Source organism: Sapajus apella, unplaced genomic scaffold (genome assembly GCF_009761245.1).
Source record: "Sapajus apella isolate SASKATOON/1434 unplaced genomic scaffold, GSC_monkey_1.0 scaffold28, whole genome shotgun sequence".
Lineage (NCBI taxonomy): Eukaryota > Metazoa > Chordata > Mammalia > Primates > Cebidae > Sapajus > Sapajus apella.
The window spans coordinates 4,615,924-4,640,547 of NW_022436968.1; the positions used below are offsets into that span (position 1 = coordinate 4,615,924).

Genomic DNA, 24,624 nt, shown 5'->3' on the forward strand with positions numbered 1-24,624 from the left:
TGAATAAACCCTGAAAACACTATGCTAAGTGAAAGAAGCCAGACACAAAAGACCACATATGATTTCATTTATATGAAATGTTCATATAAGGTATGGGTCAAGCAAAGAAACCAAGGTACATCCATGCAAACAGAAAGTATATTAGTGTTGCCAAAGGATGAAAGAAGGAAGAATTGGGAGATCCAGGGCTTCTTTTGCAGTGATGGAAGCATTCTGGAATTAGATAGTGGTGATGGTTACACAGCATTGTGAAAACACTACACACCACTGAATTGTGGTTTTAACAATTAAAATAGTGATTTTTTGTTACATAGATTTTATCTCAAAGAAAAAGTTATTTTAAAGAAGAATACTCAATGCTAGGCATGACTTCCATTTTATAGTGGATTCAAGCAATAGGGAAACAAGCTAAATGATATCAGGTGAAAGCAACCAGACAAACCCAGAAGGTGGACCAATTTGTAGGACAACTGGACTGCTCTTTTTAAAAAGACACTAACATAACATAAAAGGCAGACTGTGGTAGCATTTCAAGTGTATGTGAGAATACCCTAAGAGGTATGTACTCTTAGAAAGAATATAACATTTTAATTGTTTTATTTATTAGTATTTTATTCTTTTCTTCCAAGCACATACACTGCCTCTCTAATAATACAAAAGTGTATTATAAGTATTTCCTTAAGGCCATTTAGCTAATTTAGAGAACTAGTAAAAACAATTCAGGAAGACTGAAAACCACCACGTAAGACTTATTCCTTAAATAATGGCTACAAGGAGGAAATTCCAAAGGCTGGGTTTAAAAGCAGAAATAATATGGATGTGTTAGTTTGCCATGAAGATTTTCTTGTTTGTCTCTAAATTTTTGTTTCTTTATTTTTTTTATTTTTATTTATTTTTATTATTTTTATTATTATTATTATTATTATTATTTTTTTTTTGAGACAGAGTTTCGCTCTTGTTACCCAGGCTGGAATGCAATGGCGCGACCTCGGCTCACCGCAACCTCCGCCTCCTGGGTTCAGGCAATTCTCCTGCCTCAGCCTCCCGAGTAGCTGGGATTACAGGCACGCATCACCATGCCCAGCTAATTTTTTGTATTTTTAGTAGAGACGGGGTTTCACCATGTTGCCCAGGATGGTCTCGATCTCTTGACCTTGTGATCCACCCGCCTCGGCCTCCCAAAGTGCTGGGATTACAGGCATAAGCCACCGCGCCCGGCCTATTTTTTTTTTTTAATTCTCTTTTTTGCTCCTTCCGTTCCCCTTTACTCTTCATCCTTCACTTTGTCCCTTTTCTATTTTCAGGTGCCCAACTCATGTTCTTTTTGTTTTCTTGTTTTTTTGGCCCCTCTTTAAGAGTCTGTGCCTTCTCTTCCTTGACATGTGTTCTTTACTCAAAAGAAAGTAGTTGTTCTCAGGATCAGATTCTAGTTTGTCTCTGGCACTGTTCACAGAAGTTACCCTTTTCAAGCACAGGCATAGGAAGCCGGATTTACCCTCTACACCTTGAAGCCATCATATTTGTACGGGCACAGGCTGTAGGAAGTAGTGACTAAAACTCTCAGCTCCAAATATAGTTTGGATGATGGAAGCTTAAACATCCTTGGGAGAGGCAATTGAGAAAACTGGAGAAAGTGGATCCTCCCTGCTTTTTGTTTATTTCAAAACAAGGAGATCTGTGGCCATACAAATAAAATCGGACTGGGCTACGGTTAGCTCCTGTGTTGATCCCGGCATTGTCTAATACCATAATCCCTCTACAAACTGCTCCAGCTTTGAGAGCCTGTGTTCCAGGTCAGGAGTCAGAGACGGAGGTTACAGAGACATAGAAGAACTCAGGAAGATTAATAAATTTGATGATTTTTTGGTATTGTAAATAAAAACATATTTTATAATAAATTATAAGATATATGGAAATTCTTAAATTTGTTGACTAACATGTAAATTTTCAAAAGTCTATTTCTTTAGCTACATAACTGGAGTTTCCCAAGGCCTCACCAACCTATAGTGTAAATAAATGGGTTCAACTCCCCATGTTCACTGCAGCATTATTCACAACAGTCAACATATGGAAACAACATAAGTGCCCCTTGATGAGTGAATGGATAGAGCAACAACAACTGTGGTGTGTGTGGATGTGTATTTATATATTTTATACATATGTATGAATATATATATATATATTTTTTTTTAGCCCCAATAAAGAATGAGATCTTATCATTTGCCACAATGTGAATGAACCTAGAGAAGATTATCCCAAGGAATCAGACACAAAAAAAATACTGCATGGTCTCACTTATATGTGGAATCCAAAAATAAATATATTGAAACATACAAAGACAGAGAACAAAACAGCAGGGGAAGGAACTGGGGAGATGCAGATCAGAGGATAAAGTAGCAGATATGTAGAATGAACAAGTCTAGGGCTCTAATGTACAGCATGAGGACTACAGGTCATACAATTGTGCTATATTTGGGATTCATGCTAAATGAGTAGCTTTTATCTGTTCTTGCCACCAAAAAATAAAAAAAAAGGTGACTATGTGAGATGACTATATTCATTTGCTTCACCATAGTATTCTTCTTACTATCTATATGTATACCTTATTGATGCCCTTAACATCATATTGTATACCTTAAATGTACATAATACAATTTATCTTCACCTGTAATTACAGCACTTTGGGAGGCTCAGGCAGGCGGATCACCTGAGGTCAGGAATTTCAGACACCCTGGCCAACATGGCGAAATCCTATCTCTACTAAAAATACAAAAATTAGCTGGGCATGGTAGTGAGCACCTGTAATCCCAGCTACTTGGGAGGCTGCAGCAGGAGAACCACTTGAGTCCAGGCAGCAGAGGTTGCAGTGAGCCGAGATCGTACCACTGCACTCTAGCCTGGATAAAAGAATAAAACTCTGTTTCAAAAAAAAAAAATTTTTTTAATGCATAGATTTGATATAGTTTGGATGTATGTCCCTGTCAAATCTCATATTGAATTGTATAATAATCCCCAATGTTGGTCATGGGGCCTGGTGGGAGGTGTTTGGGTCATGGGGGTGGGTCCTTCATGGTTTGGTGCTGTCCTTGTGACAGTAAGTCACGATTCATGAGATCTGGTTGTTTAAAAGTGTGTGGCACCTCCCCTCACCATCTTGCTCCTGCTCCTACTATGTGACAGGCCTCCTCCCTCTTCACCTTCTGCCATGACTGTAAGCTTCCTGAGGCTTCCCCAGAAGCAGATGCCAGCATCAGGCTTCCTGTACAGCCTGCAGAACCATGAGCCAATTAAACAGCTTTCCTTGTAAATTACTCAGTCTCAGATATTTATAGCCATGCAAGAATAGCCAAATACAATATTATACATATTTTTTAAAAGTATACTACCAAGATTTACTCCTCTGCAGGACCTTAGATTCCTGAAACATTTGCCCTGAAATGTTTCTGGGAATATATAGAGTGTCCAATCAGCTGTAAAAGTTCCTCTTACTGGGTCCTTTCCTGGGCATGAAAGCTGTTTCTGCTAGCCTTGCCTCATCATACGCCAGGCACAGCTGCCTCACCACTAGTCAGCCCACTGCTTCTCCATCACACCACCCTCTCTAGTCAGCACCTGAGTCTCTTTCCTTGAAGGGCCACACTTATGCTATGGTCTGTGACAAAGTGAGGGAGAACACCTCTCTTTACCTTGACCTGTCCCTCTTATGAGAAGGAGCTGCTTGTGCTACAAAGTTATACAGCAGGTTAGGGAAGCAACTCTTTCATCTTTAACAGACAGGAATCTGAGGGGCTGGACGAGGGATAAATGGCTTAGAATCACCTATACTCTTGTTATTCCTTTTTTGCTGATTATATGTGAACATAGAAAAAGCATTAGAATAATACAGAGAAAGTGAGCTAACAATTTGGAACATTTAAATGTTTATATAAGCATATATCTTTGTAATTTCTAAATAAATGCAATCATCATATTCTATAAACTTATTTCAAATATAAAGATCTACTTACTAATTTTTGAATGAGGACTCTGTTGCTGGATGTACCATAATTTATTTGACCAAATCTTTTCTAATGGATGTCGTGTTGTTTATAGTCAACTAATTATCAACTAAGCTCCTTGTACGCAAACATCCTTGTACATACATCTATTATTCCTTAGGATAAATTCTTAGACAATTTGGTGAATCAATGATGAATAGACTTACAATTTTGATAAATACAAAAGAGAATGCTTTCCAGAGTTTGTACCAGCATGGAGGACAGGTTGGAGGGCCTGAGGCCCTCCTATCAGCTGTGAATAAGGCTAACCATTTTTCCTTACCTTCACTAGACTGCATATTATCAATCATTTTTATTTATGCCCATCTAAAGGCTTTAAAAATTATACTTCATATTTGGATTTAAATTTTTTAAATTATAGTAAACATTTCATATTTGTTCATTCTTCTGTATTTTACCTATATATGGAATATGTATATATAGGCCATTTAAGTTGTGGTGCTCAGTTTTTATTTGATTTATAAAGGCTATTTATATATAATACTAACATATATATCAATATTTAATATATAAATCTCTTCCCTTAATTTTCTTGATGCAGATATGATCTCTTCAAGAAGGTCTCATTCCCTCCGAATAAATATTTAGATAATTCTCAATGACTTAATAGGGATGCCCATGTATACCTAAATTTCTGCTCGGATCTCTGCTGGGTTTCAAATGAAAATCATGGTGTTAGGAATTATAAACTGTGGTCTAATGGAAAGGTATTACTTAGCAGAGAATGAGATATAAGGTAATAGCAGAATATAGAAGAATGGCACATGTGTATAGAAATTTATTAGCTTAAGGCTGGAACTTTGGAGGAGAGTCCTTAGATGAGATTTTTAAAAGTGAAAAACCTTGTACAATCTATAAAGATCTGCCTGGCTCCCAGGCTCTCTAATCCTCTCTTGATCACAGCTAAGGGTCAACATTTGCCTCTAGTGGTGGTTCTTAAAGTGTCTGTACACTGGAATCACCTGGGGAACTTTAAAAACTATGAATGCCTGAGAACCACTTCAGAAGTTCTGAAGTACTAGTGTCTTTTGGTATCTTCCAGGGATTGGTTCCAGGATGTGCCTTCCCATTCCCTGTGTGGATACCAAAATTTGAAGATACTCCATTTCCTTATATAAGATGGCATAGTGTTTGCATATAATCAGCACACACCCTCCTGTATATTTTAAATCATTTGTAAATTACTGACAATGCCTAATATAAATGCTGTATAAAAATTATACCATACTATTTCAACTTGTATTATTTTTATTGTTGTATTGTTATTTTTTCCAAATATTTTTATTAATAATGGGTTGAATCTGTGGATACAGAACCAGTAGATACAAAGATACAAAGGGCTGACTGTAATTGGTTTTGGTTGGGATTTTTTTTAAGAGCTCCCCAGGTGAGTCTAACATGCAGCCAGTGTTGCAAGTTGTGGACAGAGAGACTAAGCACCATGGCTTTGGGAATAATTTAAACTTAGAATAGAGAGCTGTAGTGACTTCAAATTCAGAGCACATTAATCTCGCTTGTTCTCACTTCAGAGTACTAGAATGACAGAAGAGAAAGAAAGGAGAAGAACTATTGGAAGAAACATTAATCTCCACATCCAATAAACTCAACAAACTCCAATTAGGTTAAGTACAAAGAAATCCACACCTAGACACATTATAATCAAAATATTGAAAGCCATAGAGAAACTCTTGAGAGCTGTATGAGAAAACAACTTATCACATGCAAGAGAATCCTAATAATATTAACAGCTGACTTCTCATTATAAACAATGGAGGCCAGAGGCTAGAAATGACATATTTAAAGAGCTAAAAATAAAAAAAATAAAAATTCAATGAAGAATCTTATATCCAGCATACCTATCTTTCAAAAATGAAGGCAAAATAAAGATACTCCCAGATTAACAAAAGTGAATTCATTGCTAGCATACTTGCCTTGTGAGAAAGTTAATTGGGTAATTATAATATACAATATAATTGCATATTTCTTATCCTTTCTTCTCCTAAATGATTTAAAAATCAATTTTGTAGAACTTAGAAATATAAACATAAAAATCCTCAATGAAATATGAGCAAATAAAATCCAATGACATATAAGAAGGATTATACCCCATGACCAAGTGGGATTTATTTCAGGAATGATTAACATCTGAAAATCAATTAATGTAATACACCATATCAACAGAATGAAAGACAAAAATCAAATACCTCAATAGATGCACAAAAACCATTTGGCGAAATCAACATCCTTGAATTGTAAAAGCACTCAACAAACTAGGAATAAAAGGTAATTTTCTCAATCTGATAAAAGGCATCTACAAAAACCCATAGCTTATCATACTAAAATTAGAAAAGATACAAGGGTGTCCACTCTTGCCACTTACATATGACATTGTGCTGGAGGTTCTAGCCAAAGGAATTAGGCAAGAAAAAAAAAAAGACATCTGGATTGCAAAGGAAGAAGTAAAACAACCTCTATTTCCAGATTCTTTGATCTTAAATGTAAAAAATCTTACAGAATCTATCAAAAGAGGATGAGAATTAACAAAGAAGTTTAATAGGTACATCATTCCAATAATTCCTTGTCACAAACTGGGCATCCAACAATTCAATTCAATTCTGACACTAACTACCTGGAATTAGTGCAGACTCCACAAGTTAAGAGCTCAATCTCATAAGACTACCTTCACTTTAGATATCAACCCCAAGTGTGGTGCTAGGCTACCCACATTCTACCTAGCCAACTACAAATTTGGGGGTTCCTATGACCGATCTCCTATAATGCTTGATAATTTGCTAGAACTAATCACAAAATTCAGGAGTGCTATACTTACAATTACAGTTTTATTACAAAGGATACAACTCAGGAACAGACAAATGGAAGAGAGGCACAGGACAGGTATATGAATGGGAGTACAGGGCTTTCATATCCTCTCCAGTAACAATAGTCTCCTGGTACACCAATGCATTCTCAAATCCAGAAGCTCCCCAAACCTCATTTTACGAGGTTTTATTGGGGCTTCATTTTGTAGATGTGATTGATTAAATCATTGGCCACATGACTGAATTCAATCTCAAGTGCCCCTCCCCTTCCCAGAGCTGGAGGGTGGGGCTGAAAGTCCCAACTCTCTAATCATGTCCTGACCAGGTAACTTTCTGAGTGTCCACCATGAGTTGCCTTGTTAGCATAAACTCAGGTAAATTAGGAATAATGAAAGAACTCCTTTAACTCAGGAAATCCCAAGGACTTTTGAGCTATGTACCAGGAACCAGGGGCAAAGACCAAAAATATTTTTTATTGTACTACAGGTAAAGAATTCATCAAAAAATGACTAGAATTAATAAACAAGTTTAGTAGGTTTGCAGGACACAAGATCAATATACAAAAATCAGTTGTATTTTTATACACTAGCAATGAACAATCTGAAAATTAAGGAAACAATTTCATTATAAAATTTTATCAATAACAATAAAATACTTAGGTATAAATTTAATAAAATTAAGTGTAAGGCTTGTACACAGAAAATTATAAAATATTATTGAAAGAAACTAAAGAAGATCTAAATAAATGTAAAGACCCACCATTTTCATGGATCAGAAGACTTATTGTTGCTAAAATGGCAAAACTCCAAATTTTCTACAGATTTGATGCAATTTTTATTAATATCCCAACTGGCTTTTTTGCCTACATTGACAAGCTAGTTCTAAAATTCAGAAATTCAAGAGAAACAGAATAGCCAAAGCAATCTTAAGAAGAACAAAGTTGGGGCCAGGTACAGTGGCTCACACCTGTAATCGCAGCACTTTAGGAGGCTGAGGCAGGTGGATCACCTTAAGTCAGGAGTTCAAGACCAGCCTGACCAACATGGTGAAACCCTGTGTCTACTAAATACAAAACATTAGCATGGCGTGATGGCACATGCCTGTAATCCCAGCTACTTGGGGGGTTGAGGCAGAAGAATCGCTTGAACCCTGTAGGCGGAAGGAGGTTGCAGTGAGCCAAGATTGCAGCATTGCTCTCCAACCTGGGCAACAAGAGTGAAAACTCCATCAGAAAAAAGAAGAGGGAAAAAAAAAAGAAGAAGGACAAAGTCAGAGGCGTCACACTTCTTGATTTCAAAACATACTATAATGCTTCAGTAATGAAGACAGTGTGGCATAAGAAGAGAAATACAGATCAGTGGAATAGAAGTGAGAGCCCAGAAATAAACCCTTACATGGACAATTCATTTTTGACAAGCATGCCAAGACAATCCAATGAAGGAGAGAACAGACGTTTTGACAAATGGCACTGAAACAACTAGATATCCAAATGCAAAAGAAAGAAATTGGACTCCTACCTCACACCATATTTAAAAATAACAAGGAATTATCTTGGCTTGATATTTTTGAAAATGCTACGTATGTTGGCAAAACAAATAATTTGCTCCTCAAACACATTTTGTGAATGAGCATTTTTTTAGTTTTTGGCATCCCTGAGAAGTGCTAACATTATCCAGTGTGAGTAACACTGGGCCAATTCCTTGACTTCTATAGGCTTCTCATCTTGTGTGTGAAGAGAAGTAGGCACCCTAGATAATCTCAATGATCTCCTCTTGTTCCAAATTGTTGTAACTAGCATCTTCGTATGCTGGTCATCATTCTGAGAAATGAGCCAGTAGGAGAACTGGGGGTATTAGTATCATCTGAAGGAACATGTTAGAAACAGATATACTAGGTCTCAATTCCACAAATTCTAGTTGGGTGGGTAGGCCTTGGAAATTGGCATTTTAGAGGAGTATGCCACACAGTTAAGAAACATTGCCACACATCCTTGGAAACCAGGCACCCCTAGAAATCAGGGACCCCTTTCCTCTTCTGTGCCTAAAAAGGTAAAATAGACCTCCCAGTTGGCATCTATTACTTCCATCTCCAATTCGTCTTAGCTAAACCTCTTCCTTTTAATCTCTTTAAAAACTAGTTAATATCTCCATCAATTTGCTTCTTTTTATATGCCAAATACATGGAGTACATGGTTGGAATATTAAAAGATCCTGCTAATTCCACTTAAGTCATATGGGCATTACCAATCAAAGAATAGCTACAATTTCACTTTTCACCTTTGAATTGGAGTCACAGGAGATCAGGGAAGTGATGTGATATGTCATCTAGGTTTACAAATCTGTTTATGACACTGCAGTTCTGCTCCTTCTGGATAGAAATTTGACTCTGAGGAAGCACGGCACTTTGGAAAGAAGTGTCATAAAAAGAGTTAAAAGGAAGTAAGAAAAGATACCAGTGATAATATTTCCGCTGGATAAAATAGCTTTCAGGCCTCAGACCAGGTAGCCTCATTCATAGGTCAGAAAAAGGCCTGGGCCTTACCAGAGGTTACCTACTTACCTTAAAATGATGTTGTTTCATCTGAGCATTCCTCAAACGAAAGGATTCAAGTTCTTATTGTCCTACTTTTATACCCTTAACCATAACTCACATGTTTACTATGCCCAAGGCACTGTTCTAAGAGCTTTAGCTACACAAAAATGAGAAAACTGAGACAGAAAAGCTACTAGATTATGAAGAGTACAAAGCTGCAAGGCAGTGGATCAGGATATGAATCCAGACAACAAGGCACAGAGTCCATGAAATTTAAACACTGACCTTCCCAGCCTTGTTCATCAAAGAGTAAACTATGCAACGGAATACAATACATTTCCCATTTCTGGCTCAGTGAAATCCTTAGCCACAGCACGATAATATTGTCCAAATTGGTCTTTAATGAAAAGAGCTTAAGTACTGGGGAATATCTGAGGAGAGCTGGTGAAGCATAACGCTAAGTTTGATCTATTAACTAAAATATCATTCTCTGCAAAACACAGAGAAAAATAAAGCTCTGTTAGGAGTGAGTGATTTTAAGGAGCTTCTTGTAATTGAACATTACTATCATCATTTTGTGTTGGGAAGCTTTCTCTACTAAGTATTGATTTCTAGCAGAATGCATATAACACTAGCCTGGACACTCCTGGTTTGAGTTACCTATCCCTGCTCAGGGGCTCAGAGCTTCAGAACTAACCTGATTTCAGAAAGTGAATCCAAAGTGCTAGATATTTGTTTGCACTGAAATTTCTACACACCAAGTGTAGCACATTTTTACCTGGTGCCTTTCATTCAAAGATTGTTAAGAATCAGCAGATTGCTGCACTAAAGATAAAGTCTACCAAAAGAATATGTTACCCATCCATGTTTAATATCTGAATGAACTCAATCATTCAGCAGGTATTCTTTAAGCACCTACTATGCAGACAGCATATGGTAGGCAATGTGAGGATATGAAGATTAATCTCCCCAAACAGCTCACTGCCTGCCAGGGGAAATGAGTTTTAAAAAATAAGACGCAGAGTAGGTGATGATACAAGAGTAACACAACTAGTGACCATGGTTCTTCAGAGGAGGAGAACACAGGTGGGAAAGGAAAGTTTCTGGCTGCTGGTCCCATTTGAGATAGCACTGAAGGTAAGATAGGATTTGGACACATGGATATGGGGAGAAAGACTAAACACTTTCAAGTGAATCCTCAGAGCAGACTGGAATCCCTGCAATAAGTGATTATAAAGCAGGAGTTTTATCTTTTCCATATCCATATATCCCTGCACCTGGTGCAGACTGAAATGAGAGAAGAAGGAAGGATAGGAAAAAAAAAAAAAAAAAAAAAAGAGTGAGAAGCAAGTTAATCTAATTTTTAGGGAAAGAAGACAAAGGTGCAAGCTAAGCTGATGGATCACTCTGGTGACCTCACTGGGTCCCATAGACTCCCATGCTCTGCATTTCACACAAAATGAAATATGGTCACATCTAATGAGTGCCAAAAGAATGCGTGCAAATGCAAGAAATCACCTTTTCCAATTGTGAATTGACACCGTCCTCAAGTAGAATAGTATCAGATATGTGTAAATGTAAAATTAAACAATAACATCGCCCATTGACAAAAGTTACCATTGTCTTAAAAACTGAATAAATTGTTGAATAATGTTCAAATAATAAGAGGTTGAAAAGTAATGGGGAAAATGATAGAAATAGTTTACTTAGATTACCTTTAAGTAAATATAAACCAAAAAGGTTGTGTTCTTATAAAATGCATCTCCCTTTATTCTTTCAAAAAGACCACAACAGGTAGATTGTGTTAACAGATCTATCCCAAGAAGTCATCAAAGTCCAAGATCCAAATCCAGTATCCAAATCCAGTATGGTTGCCCAAAAGGACAAGACTCATGCTGTCTGTTATTCTTCACCCCCAGGCAAAAAGGCAAGAGCTCTTCATGGAAAGCACCAAAGAGAATTATAAACTCATTTTTTCTCTTTAGGAAACTGCTGTATTTTTTTTAAGTTAAAAACACTTTCTTTAAAATTGAATGTCAATTCCCACTAATAATAATTACTTTTTTTTTAGCAAAAGAAAACAGTTGCTCCTATATTTTTGTTCTTTTGTTGCTTTCTCTTGACCATGTGTAACAAATGTGTCTGCAACCCTCCATGGAGACATTTTTCACCTTTCTGCAAGCCGAGACAAGCTCAATCCTTTGACTTTCCCCGTTCCTCTAGCATTTAAGCCATCTTTACATAGGACTTTCTGGTCTCAGCATTTCCAGTGTTAACATGGAAGCAAAAGGGGTCAGAAGTTTGCTATGAATTTTTTCATGGTTTGCTATCAATTAAAATACACACTGAGTGCCATCCTGGAGGCATTCAGGCATTTGTCTTTTAATCTTCTCCATTTTTCTCTGAGAGGGAAGTTGTTCATTTGCCAGCATGGACAATCCTGAGTAAAAACAGACGGCCGTTCAACTGCTGTGTTTGAGTAACAATGCGATATTCTTTCACCTAAGATTATTTTCCTTGCCCACCTTTTTTACTGTCTGGGATTTTATCCTTATAGACTCATTCTTTTTTTTTTTTTTTTTTTTTTTTTTTTTTTTTTTTTTTTTTTTTTTGAGACAGAGTTTCGCTCTTGTTACCCAGGCTGGAGTGCAATGGTGCGATCTCGGCTCACCGCAACCTCCGCCTCCTGGGTTCAGGCAATTCTCCTGCCTCAGCCTCCTGAGTAGCTGGGATTACAGGCACGTGCCACCATGCCCAGCTAATTTTTTGTATTTTTAGTAGAGATGGGGTTTCACCATGTTGACCAGGATGGTCTCGATCTCTTGACCTTGTGATCCACCCGCCTCAGCCTCCCAAAGTGCTGGGATTACAGGCTTGAGCCACCGAGTCTGGCCTAGACTCATTCATATGAGTTAACAAACACCCAGGCCAATCCACAGAAGAATTATATTACAATGGTGTCAGTCATTACTCTTGGCTTGACTTAGCTTAGTCAAGATCTTAGTTCATCTCTGAGAACTCTCAGAGGTGCAGGCATTTTGGAAATTAGAATTTTGATGGGTGGATGCTTCAGACACTGCCCATAACTGCACATCTGGGTGGGGCATCATGGAGGACACTGGGTCCAGGAAAACGGGGGGAGAACCTAGAGGGCACGTATTTGTTTTCTAAGGCTGCTATAACAAAATACCACAAACCGGGTGGTTCAGAACAACAAATCTGTCCCACAGTTGTGGAGGCCAGAATCCAAAATCGAGGTGTTACAGGACCACGTACCCTTTGAAGGCAGTTGCAAAGAATCTATTACAGGCCTCTCTTCTACCTTCTGATAGTCTCAGGTGTTCCTTGGCTTGGAGACAGCTGCCTTCTCCCTGTGTCTCTGCATGTCATCTTCCCTTAATCCCCAGAGTTCCAGTTTTTGTGACAATAAGACCATTGGATTAGGCCCTACTCTAAGGACCTCATTTGAACTTACTTCCAGAAGGCTTCTATCTCCATATAAGATTAAGTTCAGAAGTATTAGGGGTGAGGACTTCAACATATGAATGTGGGCAGGGATGTTGGTACACATTTTATTCCATAACAGAGGTGAGGGGTGTGTGTGTGTGTGTGTGTGTGTGTGTGCTGAGCAACGGTATTAGGGAAGATGCATATAAAGATATAAAGGCACTTGAATACAGAACTGATCTAATTCTCTTTATGCCTTACGCTGACCATGCCTATTTAGTGACCTTGGGCAAAAAGAAGCCTTGGCTACTTCAGGTGGATCTTGTAGAATCAAGAAATTTGTCTGATCAGGAGGACGAGTTGAATGTCAGAACTAAGAGATTCAGGTGGCAGTAATGTTCAGAGCAAGCAGGAGGCCAAGAATCCAAGCAGGTCAGACAGGTGGAAAACAGAGCTAAAAAGCACAAAACTGGAGACAACTCAAATGTCTATCAGCAGCTGAATGGAGAAGTAAGTTGTGGTGTAGCCATACAATGGGATACTACACAGTAATAATAATGAATGAACTACTGATACAACCAACAACATGGATGAATTTCAGAAATGTTGTGCCAGGTGAAAGAAGTGAGACACAAAGAGCTGTACCATTTATATCAAATTCTAGAGAAGGACAGGATATTTCCAAGAAATCTTTGAGAAAACAGGGCAGGAAGACAGGGAAGCCCCAGTGCCAACAGACTACAATATTGATAAAAATAAGAAATGGGGGCTGGACATGGTAGCTCATGCCTGTAATCCCAGCACTTTGGGAGGCCAAGGTGGGTGGATGACTTGAGCCCAGGAGTTTGAGACAAATCTGGGCAATATAGTGAGACCCCATCTCTATGAAAAAGAAAAAAAAAAGGAATGAAAAATGGAAAAACACATCAGTCAAGAAGAAGTCGAAGAAGAAAAGGGTTCCTCCTTGAGTACCTGTGACCTTGTGAAAGACAGAGAAACCCCTGGCAGAAGATGCCAGAGAAATAGCTCACCCTCTCACAGTGATATTACGGTAGGTGAGGAAGACTGTTTTTCCCTGGTCACAGATGAGCATAATTATTTTCAAACCCTGTTGATGTGTGAAATGAAAAAGGATTATTAAGGCAAAAGTACTGACTATTTTTTAATTCCAGGAGAGAGACAGCAACAGGCTAACTAGTTGTCTATTAAGAATATCCAGAGCACGGCCACGATCTGGGCCAGGAACTGAGAGACAGGTTGGGACAAGGGAACAAATCTATCAGGGTATGCTGGCCAACCTAGTCTTCTATTAAGATCAAGGAAGGATGGGGCCTGAGAGGTCATTACTATGTGACTAGTCTTCATATATTACTTCTATGTCTGATTCTTCCTCCGGAAATGTTTCAATAGAAAACTCAGTGAGTTTATATAGCCAGAGTCTTAGTCAATAATCTACTCTGCAGTGTCTTAGGGCTGACTTTGTACATCTGGAAGTCAGCCAGATCTCGTGGGTGGATCATTAAACTAGAATTATTTTCTTGGCACACATTACAGTAAGGTAATGTGTGACCTTGGCCCAAGGCAGGCCATCAACCTGTCAAGAGGAATGACCTCAGTCTTAAGGCCCTGATGTCTCCACCTCAAGGATGGGTTTTCAAAGTGAAGACAATATAATCCCTGTGGTTTTTCTACATGCTTAATGAGTCTGTTATGCGAATTATAAAGATAATATCTATAGGGACTTTGAGCTCCTTCAATAAAAATGTATAAATATAACCCAATAAATTCTGGTAGACAAACATTGTAATAATGCATACCAGTCTTTGTATCTCCATTTAGTTTTGTTTTTTTTTTTTTAAGCTTGGCTTGTGTTCAGAAGTATGCACATATATACATAGCAAATGCTCAGTACCAAATATTTAGCTAAATCTCATGCTTCAAAGCAAGGATGAGTAGATTTTCAATAAAGCTCAGGACCTGAATTGTAGGTTTCCTTCGCAATGAGAAGTAAAGCTAAGTATAGGTAAATCCTGAGTAATACATGTTCTATGAGAGTATTTATATATAATTTGAATGATTGATATGATGCATCTTTCAGTTAAATAATTGTCAATCAATATTATTTCAAGTGTCATTTCCATGCTATTTCTAGTTCTGTATGCCTTACATAATTATAAAAGGCTTCACATTTTCTTTTTCTTTCTTTCTTTATTTTTTTTTTTTTGAGATGGAGTTTTGCTGTTGTTGCCCAGGCTGGAGTGCAATGGCACGATCTCGGCTCACCGCAACCTCTGCCTCCTGTGTTCAAGCAATTCCCCGGCCTCAGCCTCCCGAGTAGCTGGGACTACAGGCATGCACCATCATACCCAGCTAATTTTTGTATTTTTAGTGGAGACGAGGTTTCACCTTGTTGACCAGGATGGTCTCGATCTCTTGACCTCATGATCCACCCGCCTTGGCCTCCCAAAGTGCTGGGATTACAGGCTTGAGCCACCGCGCCCGGCCTGGGCTTCACATTTTCATGTAACATTGTATGATATGATTTCAGTTCTAATAGCTTATCCTTGACACCAATATAGAATACCCAGAATTAATTTAGGGCATATTATCAAACAATTAAAATGAGGATGTTCATGAATTTCGGAGAAAATATCATGTAAATTGTGTGTGTGTTTATGTGTGCATGTGTGTGTGTGTCCTCTAAGTTTCAAACATGAGGTGGTTATATAAAGGGGACTTCAAAATTGGGAAAGGATGAAAATGGGCTAAATATTTCAAATAAAGTTCAATGTGAAATCAGTAGTATATTCAGTAGAGGTGAGAGGGAGCAAAGTTGTGGAGGAGAAAAGAGAACAAGAAAATCAAGAAGCAGTAAAAATGATGATTGGGGTCAGGTAGTAATGGTAACATCAAGAAACTTGAATCTGATGGAAAAAAACCATGGGTAGCTATAAAAGGGGCATTTGAAATAGGAAATGATGTGAGAGGAGAAGATAATTTTAGTATAGTTAAAGGAGGTAGCAGCTATGGGTGTGAAGAGAAAGGATTAATTTTAAATGTGTCCCAGAAGTAAGAGAAATATTTTTTTGAGGAGTTGGGGAGGAACAATGAGATAAACCTGGCTGAATGTTGTATGATTATTTCAAGTAAGAGTCCACCTGGAGTATTATGTCCATTTTTGGACACTGTACTTTTATAGGCATGTTGATGAACCAGGTCATTCAAGACACCAAGGTAGTGAGAAGTGTGTTAATAATGCTTCTACCCAGAGAGTTAGGGCGACACGGCAGCTGTCCTCATATCTGTAGATCTGTCATAAGGAAGCAAGATCACACTTGCCTCTGCATTGTTTAGAAGAAAAAAACAGACCCAAAGAAAGTCAGAAGGAGGCAGATTTTGCTCAATTAATGATCTAACAATTAGATGTGCCTCTATAACAGGATACACTATTGTAAAGTAATGTTCTCCCATCTTCGCAAGTGTTCAAGCAGAGAATAGTCAATAATCCAACTAACTACTGGAAGGATTTCTTTTATTTTCTAAGGTCCTATCTGCTGGAGGAACATGCAGTTTGTGGCCAGTGACCTCCGGTCCTCACATGCATGGTTTTCACTTGGGGGCTGTTTTCTGGCACTCCTACCTGTCAGGAGGGAAAGCAGCCAGACATGCTTGTTATGACAATCCTTTTATCACAATAAATTGGCTGGGGCATTCAGTGTTATCTATGGCTTTTTACTTCTATTAATTCATTAATTCTGGGCCCCCAAGCAAAACTTTCCAAAGGGCTTTTCTGTTCTTTGTTAATTATAACATGGTATCAGTTGGCGCCCAAGCAGAAACTAGAAGAGTATTCAAACTAGGTAATTTGAGGAGAGTTTAATAAGGGAACAGCTTACAATGATGTGGACAGTGGTTTAAGGAGGCCAGCAAGGGATGGCACAGTCCCCCTGGCTTGTGATCAGGGGGGTCGTTACCACCCCCCAAGCCTGAAGATCAAGAGGCTGGAGCTATTTCCAGACCCTGAAGAGGGTGGTTGTATGGAGAGCACTATCTGAAAGAAGAGGCTGTAGCCAACACAAGGAAGCCAGGAAATAAATAATCCATTCTCACTCTACTGCTGTTGCCTCTCAGTGACCAAACCCAAGCATAAGCTGGGCATGAAGGGAACTAGCTGACAGCTATATGGCTTAGCCTCCTGGGGCACAGAGCAGAGTGGAGCTGAGAAGAAAGTGAATCTGGAGGGATTAATGGAAGAAACCACCAAAAGAAAATTCGTCCCTGAGATACAGTTGGTGCTTAGGCAATATTTGCACTGATAGGAATGTGGCCATATATTTTGGAAAAGCTGAGGGACTCAATCTTCTGCAAGCTTCCCTGAGGCCATGTCTGCTAAAGACACTGTCCTCTACAGGGTTTTTTCCTGAGGGTCAGTGTTTAGTCCTTTCCACCTTCAAGAAAACTATGCCTACTGAATTTGCAGAAAGGAGAACATGCAGAAATTCTTCTTCTTAGTTGGGTATTAGAGTTGCCCCACTTTGGAGCCAAGAAGAGCTGAATAAAGCTGAGAAATACCTAAACAGAAAGCCAAGTTTACCGTGAAGTAAGAAGCATAATCTTTAGACCCCTTAGTTACTTGGGCTTCTATGAGTATTGGGAGTTGGTGAGGGTTGTAGAATGTTGTCAGTAGAGAGAGAAGTCAAATTTGATTTCTATGTAAACATTTCTGGTGCATTGCTTAGAGACATGTCAGAAGAAAGGGACCTGGACTGTCAGGCTCTGGTAACTTATTGTGAATCCTTTTTTAATCCTTAATAAATATTCTTTTTTGTACCTAGCTTTATATTTTTAATTTTATATTGTTTTTCTTGAAAAGAATCAGCCAAATAATATAAGTCTTAGCCCCCACAAAACCTGGACTACTCAACCTACGTGGTATCTTGATCCTACTCAAACTAGGTTAGGAGTCAGTTTAGAGTGTAGAGGGGTAGGGGAGAGTAAAAGGGACCTTCTGTGGAAGCCACGGGAAGTTTGTACAGGAGAGAGAAAGAGCACATGAGCATGTGGTACTAACGGACTCAAACTTTACTCCTGGCCACTGCTCCATTTCTTTCTTGTATATTTCTGTTCCTTGAACATATGCTTTATGCAAGACACATCTACTTCTTAGCCACATCTAGGACTTTGACCCTCTTTAATCAACTTTGTTCTCCTTCCCCTTGTACTTCTTCTATCCCTAGAAGCTGCTACCCTCAATTAGGATATTATTGGCAACTTCAGGAAAATTTCTAGTGCTATCCTCTTTGCAACGTTTGACTGGATGCCACCAGTTCACCATTCAGCTGTAATTACAATGACTTCCTCAAAGTGTTGCCACTAGCTCTGGCTTCTATGGCCTCATTTGCTTTGGGGATCCTATTTTACCACTTTCTGGTGTCTACTGGCATTCTTGGGTGTAATCTAGGAATCAGTGCCCTTCCATTGCAGTAGGTCCTGTACATACTGAGACAACACACATTTCCCTTCAATCTTTTCCCTTGGTCTGTTTTCACATTGTCAACCTTCTTTTGCTGCTTCTTGCTGCTTTCTTCACCCTCCAACTCGTCTCTCTGTTCAATTCATACAACTGAATCTTCTTTCATCTAGCATATTGAAACCTAGGAAGGTTAGCTCCTGGTAGGGCCCCCTACTCCAGACCTAACTTTCTTTCATCATTGTTCAGAGTGACTGTATCACGGGCAACTCAAACAATCCATCTGACATACCACTTAAGACTCTGTGGTGGCAACCCTTAGCCCCAGGAAGCACAGGAGTCACATCACTTTCTCATTTAAGATCCACTTGCTCAAATCTTCTTTTGTCCAGTTCCACCCTACTTTTTCTAAAGCTGCATGATGCATCTGTAGACGCGCCTTCAAACTACTTACTATATGTCAGACCTGGTGCTGTACCTTAGTTTGACCTCATTTTACTTACAGCAACCATGTGAAGTGATTTTTGTTGTTAGCTCTATTTAACGGGTGAGGAAATCGAGCATTAGAGAGAATGAATAAGGTACGCAAAGTTATAGATTCAGCAAGTCTTTGGGTTCATAGTATTTGAACCCAAGTGTCTCTGATCCTGTAGTCCATGTTCTTAACCACTGTGCCAGTGCTTCTCAAAGTATAGACCACTGACTATCAGCAGCAGGGTCACTGGGTACCTGTTAAAGTGCAAATTCCTGGGTCCCATTTTCTATTTACTTACCTGATAAAAAGGGATCTGGTGAAAGAATATTCAAGGCAGAGAAAACAGTAACTGCTGAGGTGGGGATAAGCAGGGATCAGAGAGTGTCACAGAGGCTGGAGCACAATGAGACTGGAGGGGTGGCATGAGGATCCAGAGGCTTTGGATTTTGGATCTCTTTTCTTCTCCTTTCCTTCCCTTCCTTTCCCTTCCCTTTCTCTCTTCCTTTCTTTTTCTTTTTTGACAGGGTTCCACTCTTGTCACCCAGGCTGGAATGCAGTGGGGCAATCACAGCTCACTGCAGCCCTGACCTCCTGGGCTCAAGCAGTCCTCCCACTTCAGCCTCCCAAGTAGCTGGGACTACAAATGCATGCCACCACACCTGGCTGACTTTTGTGTTGGGGGTGGTCTCCCTGTGTTGCCAGGCTTATCTCAAACTCCTGGGCTCAAGCAATCCTCCTGCCTCAGCCTCCCAAAGTGCTGGGATTTTGATTTTTTAATTTAGTTAGATGGAAAACTCTTGGACAGTTGTAAGCAGGCAAGCAATAAGGATCCACTTTACATTTGAACAGATGGCAGTTGTCACTGAAGAGTTGTAGAGTTGTGGAATTTTGGAGTTATAGAGTTGTAGAATGGTGGAGTTGTGACATTGGAGGAGTGCCCTGCAGTTGCAGGGGAGCAGAGGCCCAGCAAGGCACTTCTTTGCATCTAGAGAGGCCATAGATGAATTCTGGCCATTAGAGGGAGGGCAGGGAGAGCAGAGGTGATTTATGGGTGACTTTTGGGCGGAGGTATTGAAGGAGCAGATGTGCCTGCTTCATATTCCCTCCCCCCTTCTACCCACCGGGTGTTGACACCATGTATTAAGATGACTGAGTTCTCCCTCTCCCCGCCTGGCGTTGACAAGGAGCCATCACATGAGACTACTCCCTGAGCAAGAAAAAAATGGAACACAAAATGTATATTATTCAAATTTGGGGGTTTCCTTGTTACAGTAGCAACCATTACCTTAATGATACATGACTTGTGCTTTGCCCAGATCATTTTGGCTGCTATGTGGAGGTGGAAGGGGGTGGCAGCAAGAGTAGGAGCAGAGAGACAAGGGCAGAGGCTACTGCAGAAGTTCTAATGGGACCGGGGGCTGGCATAGATTACCTGGGTGGCACCAGAGTGGTGGAAAGTGGAGATATTAGATATATTTTGGAAAAATTTTCCCCCAAACCAGCAAGATGTGCCATTAGATTAGATGTTGAATGTGCCAGGAGAGAGAAACCAAAAGTGCAAGGTTTTTGGCTTGATCTCACTGAAAATACAGAGATGCCATTTTCTGAAGTGGGGACTGGGCTGTTTGAAATCTTCCCTTGCCTGCAATTCACTCTGCAATTTGCCCTGAACAATCGCCTAGTTGTGGACCTTAGAACACATTATTTATCCCCTGAGGCCTTCTCCATTACCCTAGAGACCTCACCTGTATTTCACATGTTCACACTGAAAGAAAAATTTGTCCTATACTCCTCGGCCTGAACAACTGACTACTTGACAAAATAAAATTTGTAAACATAGAAAAACAGCAATTATAACCTCAAATGGGTTTAAGTTGCTTTCCCGTCCTCACCAGGCCAAAGTACAAATAGAGAAGGAATGTGTCTTTGCAATTAGGAAGTGAAAGAGATGGTACTAATCATAGAATTCTGTGAGTTCTGGGCTGACATTGTTTGAAGTATGGTTGCAATACACTTTATGACCCTAACAGCTCAATGGAATTTCTGTTTATTGCTTCCTGTCTCTCTGTGTCCTCTGACTGTGGGTCTACACACAGGGTAGGATTCTGTCTATTTACATTGTTCTGCACTGGACTTCACTTTCCATGGTGGCTGTGGCAGAGCTGGGTCATTAGGACTCTTTGGAAGATAATGCCCTGTGAAGAGGAAGAGGGTATAGGAAAGAAGAGGCAATAGGCACGAAGATGTGAGAATGGATGGAAAAGAAACAAGATGTCATAATATAATTACATGTGGAATAATATAAAAAATAAATGGAGTATTTGTTTTTCAGTTAACCAAAGTAAGAATATGCATTATTTTAAGACCATCACTCTATTCTGATGTCCTAGGAGCTCTGGAGGGAAGAATTAGATATGGTTCTCAGGGGGCTTACAGTCCAATCAGGAGACCCAAAGTCAATGGAACAATAAATCAAGATGCTATCTAATAGGACTAGACCACAGCAGTAAGTGCTGTAGGAGGTTAAAGACGAAGTAGCTCTTTGAGGCTGGAGTAGTCAGTTGATGGTGCTTCTCCCAGTGGGCCCCAGGAGGGGTGATTGTTTTCTTTTTTTTTTTAGAACATTGTCATGGGAAAATCCCTCATACCTACTTTAAGCCAGTGAAAGAGAATGTCCAGAAAGGCCAGGTATTTGGAATTGGACCTAAGTGACAGGCTTCATATACAAATGTGCATTGGTTTAGGGAAAATCATGTAGTTTTTTTCTTCGCTGCCACCTAAACCATCATTATTAGCACTTGAGCCCTCTGTGACCATCACTGCTGTTCAGAGGCAGCATGCACAAGGGGAACAAAGTCAACACGCCAACTGTGAGACAGTTTGTCTCTTAATGTGAGGGAAGATGAGGGCTAAGGGTGGAGGGAGAAGGTACAGCCTGGAGAAGCTCATCAGAGATCCCTTGGAACGCTATTCCTACTGGTTTGTCACTCCCTTCTCTCCCTCCAGGCCTTGTCTTTCCCTTTTACACACACACTGTAACTCTCCATCTGTCCATGGCCCAGTCCCTGGAAATTGGATGTAAGTGGCTTCTACAACCAAGTGAGGAAGAGAAATGGGCAGCAGTGATGACTCTATAAAGACTTTTGTTCTTTCATTCATTCGAGGTGGTGTCTAACCCAAAGATGAACACATGACCCTTGTCCTCAAGCAGCTAAATCTGTGAAAACCATAATATGAGTTAATGTAGTAACAGAAGCATGAGCACAAAATATTCTGGAAAAACAAGCAGGGACCAGTTAGACCTGCTGCAGTGTATGTGTCTGTGTCTGTTTATCTATGTATTATATGCAGGCAGATTGTGAAAAAAGACAGGTTTCACAGAGGAAATGATATATGATTCCCCTTCCTTCCTTCCTTCCTTTATTCCTTTCTTCCTTCTTTCCCTCCCTCCCTCCTTTCTTCCTCTTCTTTCTTTCTTTCTTTCTTTCTTTCTTTCTTTCTTTCTTTCTTTCTTTCTTTCTTTCTCTTTCTTTCTTTCTTTCTCTCTCTTTCTTTCTTTCTTTCTTTCTTTCTTTCTTTCTTTCTTTCTTTCTTTCTTTCTCTCTCTCTCTCTCTCTCTTTCTTTCTTTCTTTCTTTCTTTCTTTCTTTCTTCTTTCTTTCTTTCTTTCTTTCTTTCTTTCTTTTTCTTTCTTTCCTTTCTCTCTTTCTTCAGAGACTGTCAAAAATTGCCAGTGCTGACTATATTGCAAGACGTCACGGCAGGGTATTGGGAAAATTTTCAATTAGCGATAATCGCACCTTGGATAAACTTCATTGGCTACAATACTGCCACTGTGCAAAGCTGATATATGATCTTCTCTAATTCATTAAAGCATGCCGCTATCAAAGGCCTGAGGACTCTTGAAAGATGAGCAAAATTTCATCATGTGGAGAAAGGAAATTGTAAAGACAGGAAATGGCATATGAAAGGCATTATATTCTATTTAAATCTAGAAATACTGTCTTTAGGATGTTCTTGGCTGAATAAATCAGATGTGTCATCATGCCATACTGTCATGATTTACCAACACTGGTTAGGGCCTAGATTTTATCCATGCCCTCTCCATTGGCATCATTAGTGATGTGAGTTGGAAGCTTGAGCACACCCTGCCATAAAGCTGTTTGCAACAGAAGACAGAGTTTGTAGTTTGTTTTCTCTGTTTCAGTTTTGGTTTCAACCTCTAATTTGATATGTACCAGTTATTAACCTGGTTGATTTCCTACAAATGAAAAGCTAAAAAAATTAATGACAAATGATCTATACAAAACTCACATAAAACCATTTGAGTCTCCCACTAGATGGCACAGGAAGAATATGGCATAACACCTAATTCCCAGGCTAGGCTAGATAGAAAATGTCTACTCCTGCGATTGCAGGACTATTACTACTTTCTCTTAAAAGTAAATATAAGTAACATCTCTGTAATTTTACTTTTTCTTTAACAATAATTTGTTTTAAAGTAGGCAGAAAATGCATGTGGTTTAAAATCCATAGTAAATACGAGAATATGATAAAATTTAACAAGGCCAGGCGCAGTGGCTCATGCCTGTAGTCTCAGCACTTTGGGAGGCCAAGGCAGGCAGATCACGAGGTCAAGAGATCTAGACCATCCTGGCCAACATGGTGAAACCCTATCTCTACTAAAAATACAAAATTAGCTGGGCATGATGGTGCGCCCCTGTAGTCTCAGCTACTTGGGAGGCTGAGGCAGGAGAATTGCTTGAACCTGGGAGGTGGAGGTTGCAGTGAGCTGAGATGGTGCCACTACACTCCAGCCATGGGGACAGAGCAAGACTCCATCTCAAAAAAAAAAAAAAAAATTCATTCATTCCTAGTTTTTCAGAGCAACATTTTTCCAAATGGGTTCCTGGGATGTCCAGATCAAGTTTTATCTGAATGATGTAACTCTCACAAATTCCTGACTTGAGAAAGAAAATAAAAGTCAGTAATTCTGTTATTGTGACCCTGGAAGTCAAGGCACTATCATCCATCTCCTATAGATTTTAGAGCAATTAAAAGTGCAGCAATTCATATTCATTGATTAAGAGGGAACTATCGGCCGGGCGCGGTGGCTCACGCCTGTAATCCCAGCACTTTGGGAGGCCGAGGCGGGTGGATCACGAGGTCAAGAGATCGAGACCATCCTGGTCAACATGGTGAAACCCCGTCTCTACTAAAAATACGAAAAATCAGCTGGGCATGGTGGCACGTGCCTGTAATCCCAGCTACTCAGGAGGCTGAAGCAGGAGAATTGCCTGAACCCAGGAGGCGGAGGTTGCGGTGAGCCGAGATTGCGCCATTGCACTCCAGCCTGGGTAACAAGAGCGAAACTCCGTCTCAAAAAAAAAAAGAGGGAACTATCATGTAACCTGGGTAAGTCAGTCCATATTAAGAACACTAAACAGTATTGCCCTAAGTTAAAGAGAGAGAGAGAGACAGAGAGAGAGAGAGAGAGAAAGAGAGAGAGAGAGAATTCTAACACATTCTGTAACACCTGGTCATTAATGACCATTAATGACAGAACCTGCTGAATCCCCATATAATTATCCAATACATTGAATCCTAATTGTTTTGCTCTTCACCTGAACTTGGCCCAAGTGCTAGTGTAGCCCTATTTTAAGAATGTCAATAGAATGTGATTTTTTACAAGCCACCATAAGTAAATAGCAGAAAGCCAGAGCTAGGTTCTGAAAATGGAGCTCATTTTTTGGGGGGCACATTAGGACTCAGACTTTCCAAAACTCCTACTCCTGAGTTACCTGGAGAAAAGCTATAGCAGATG

General features: G+C 39.6%; 1 non-coding gene across 1 annotated transcript; it reads right to left on the reverse strand.

Moving 5' to 3' along the window:
• Window positions 1-22,505: 22,505 nt before the first annotated feature.
• LOC116561257 lies at window positions 22,506-22,645 on the reverse strand. Its single transcript, XR_004273351.1, has one exon. It is a non-coding gene; the product is annotated as a U4 spliceosomal RNA (small nuclear RNA).
• Window positions 22,646-24,624: the final 1,979 nt, after the last annotated feature.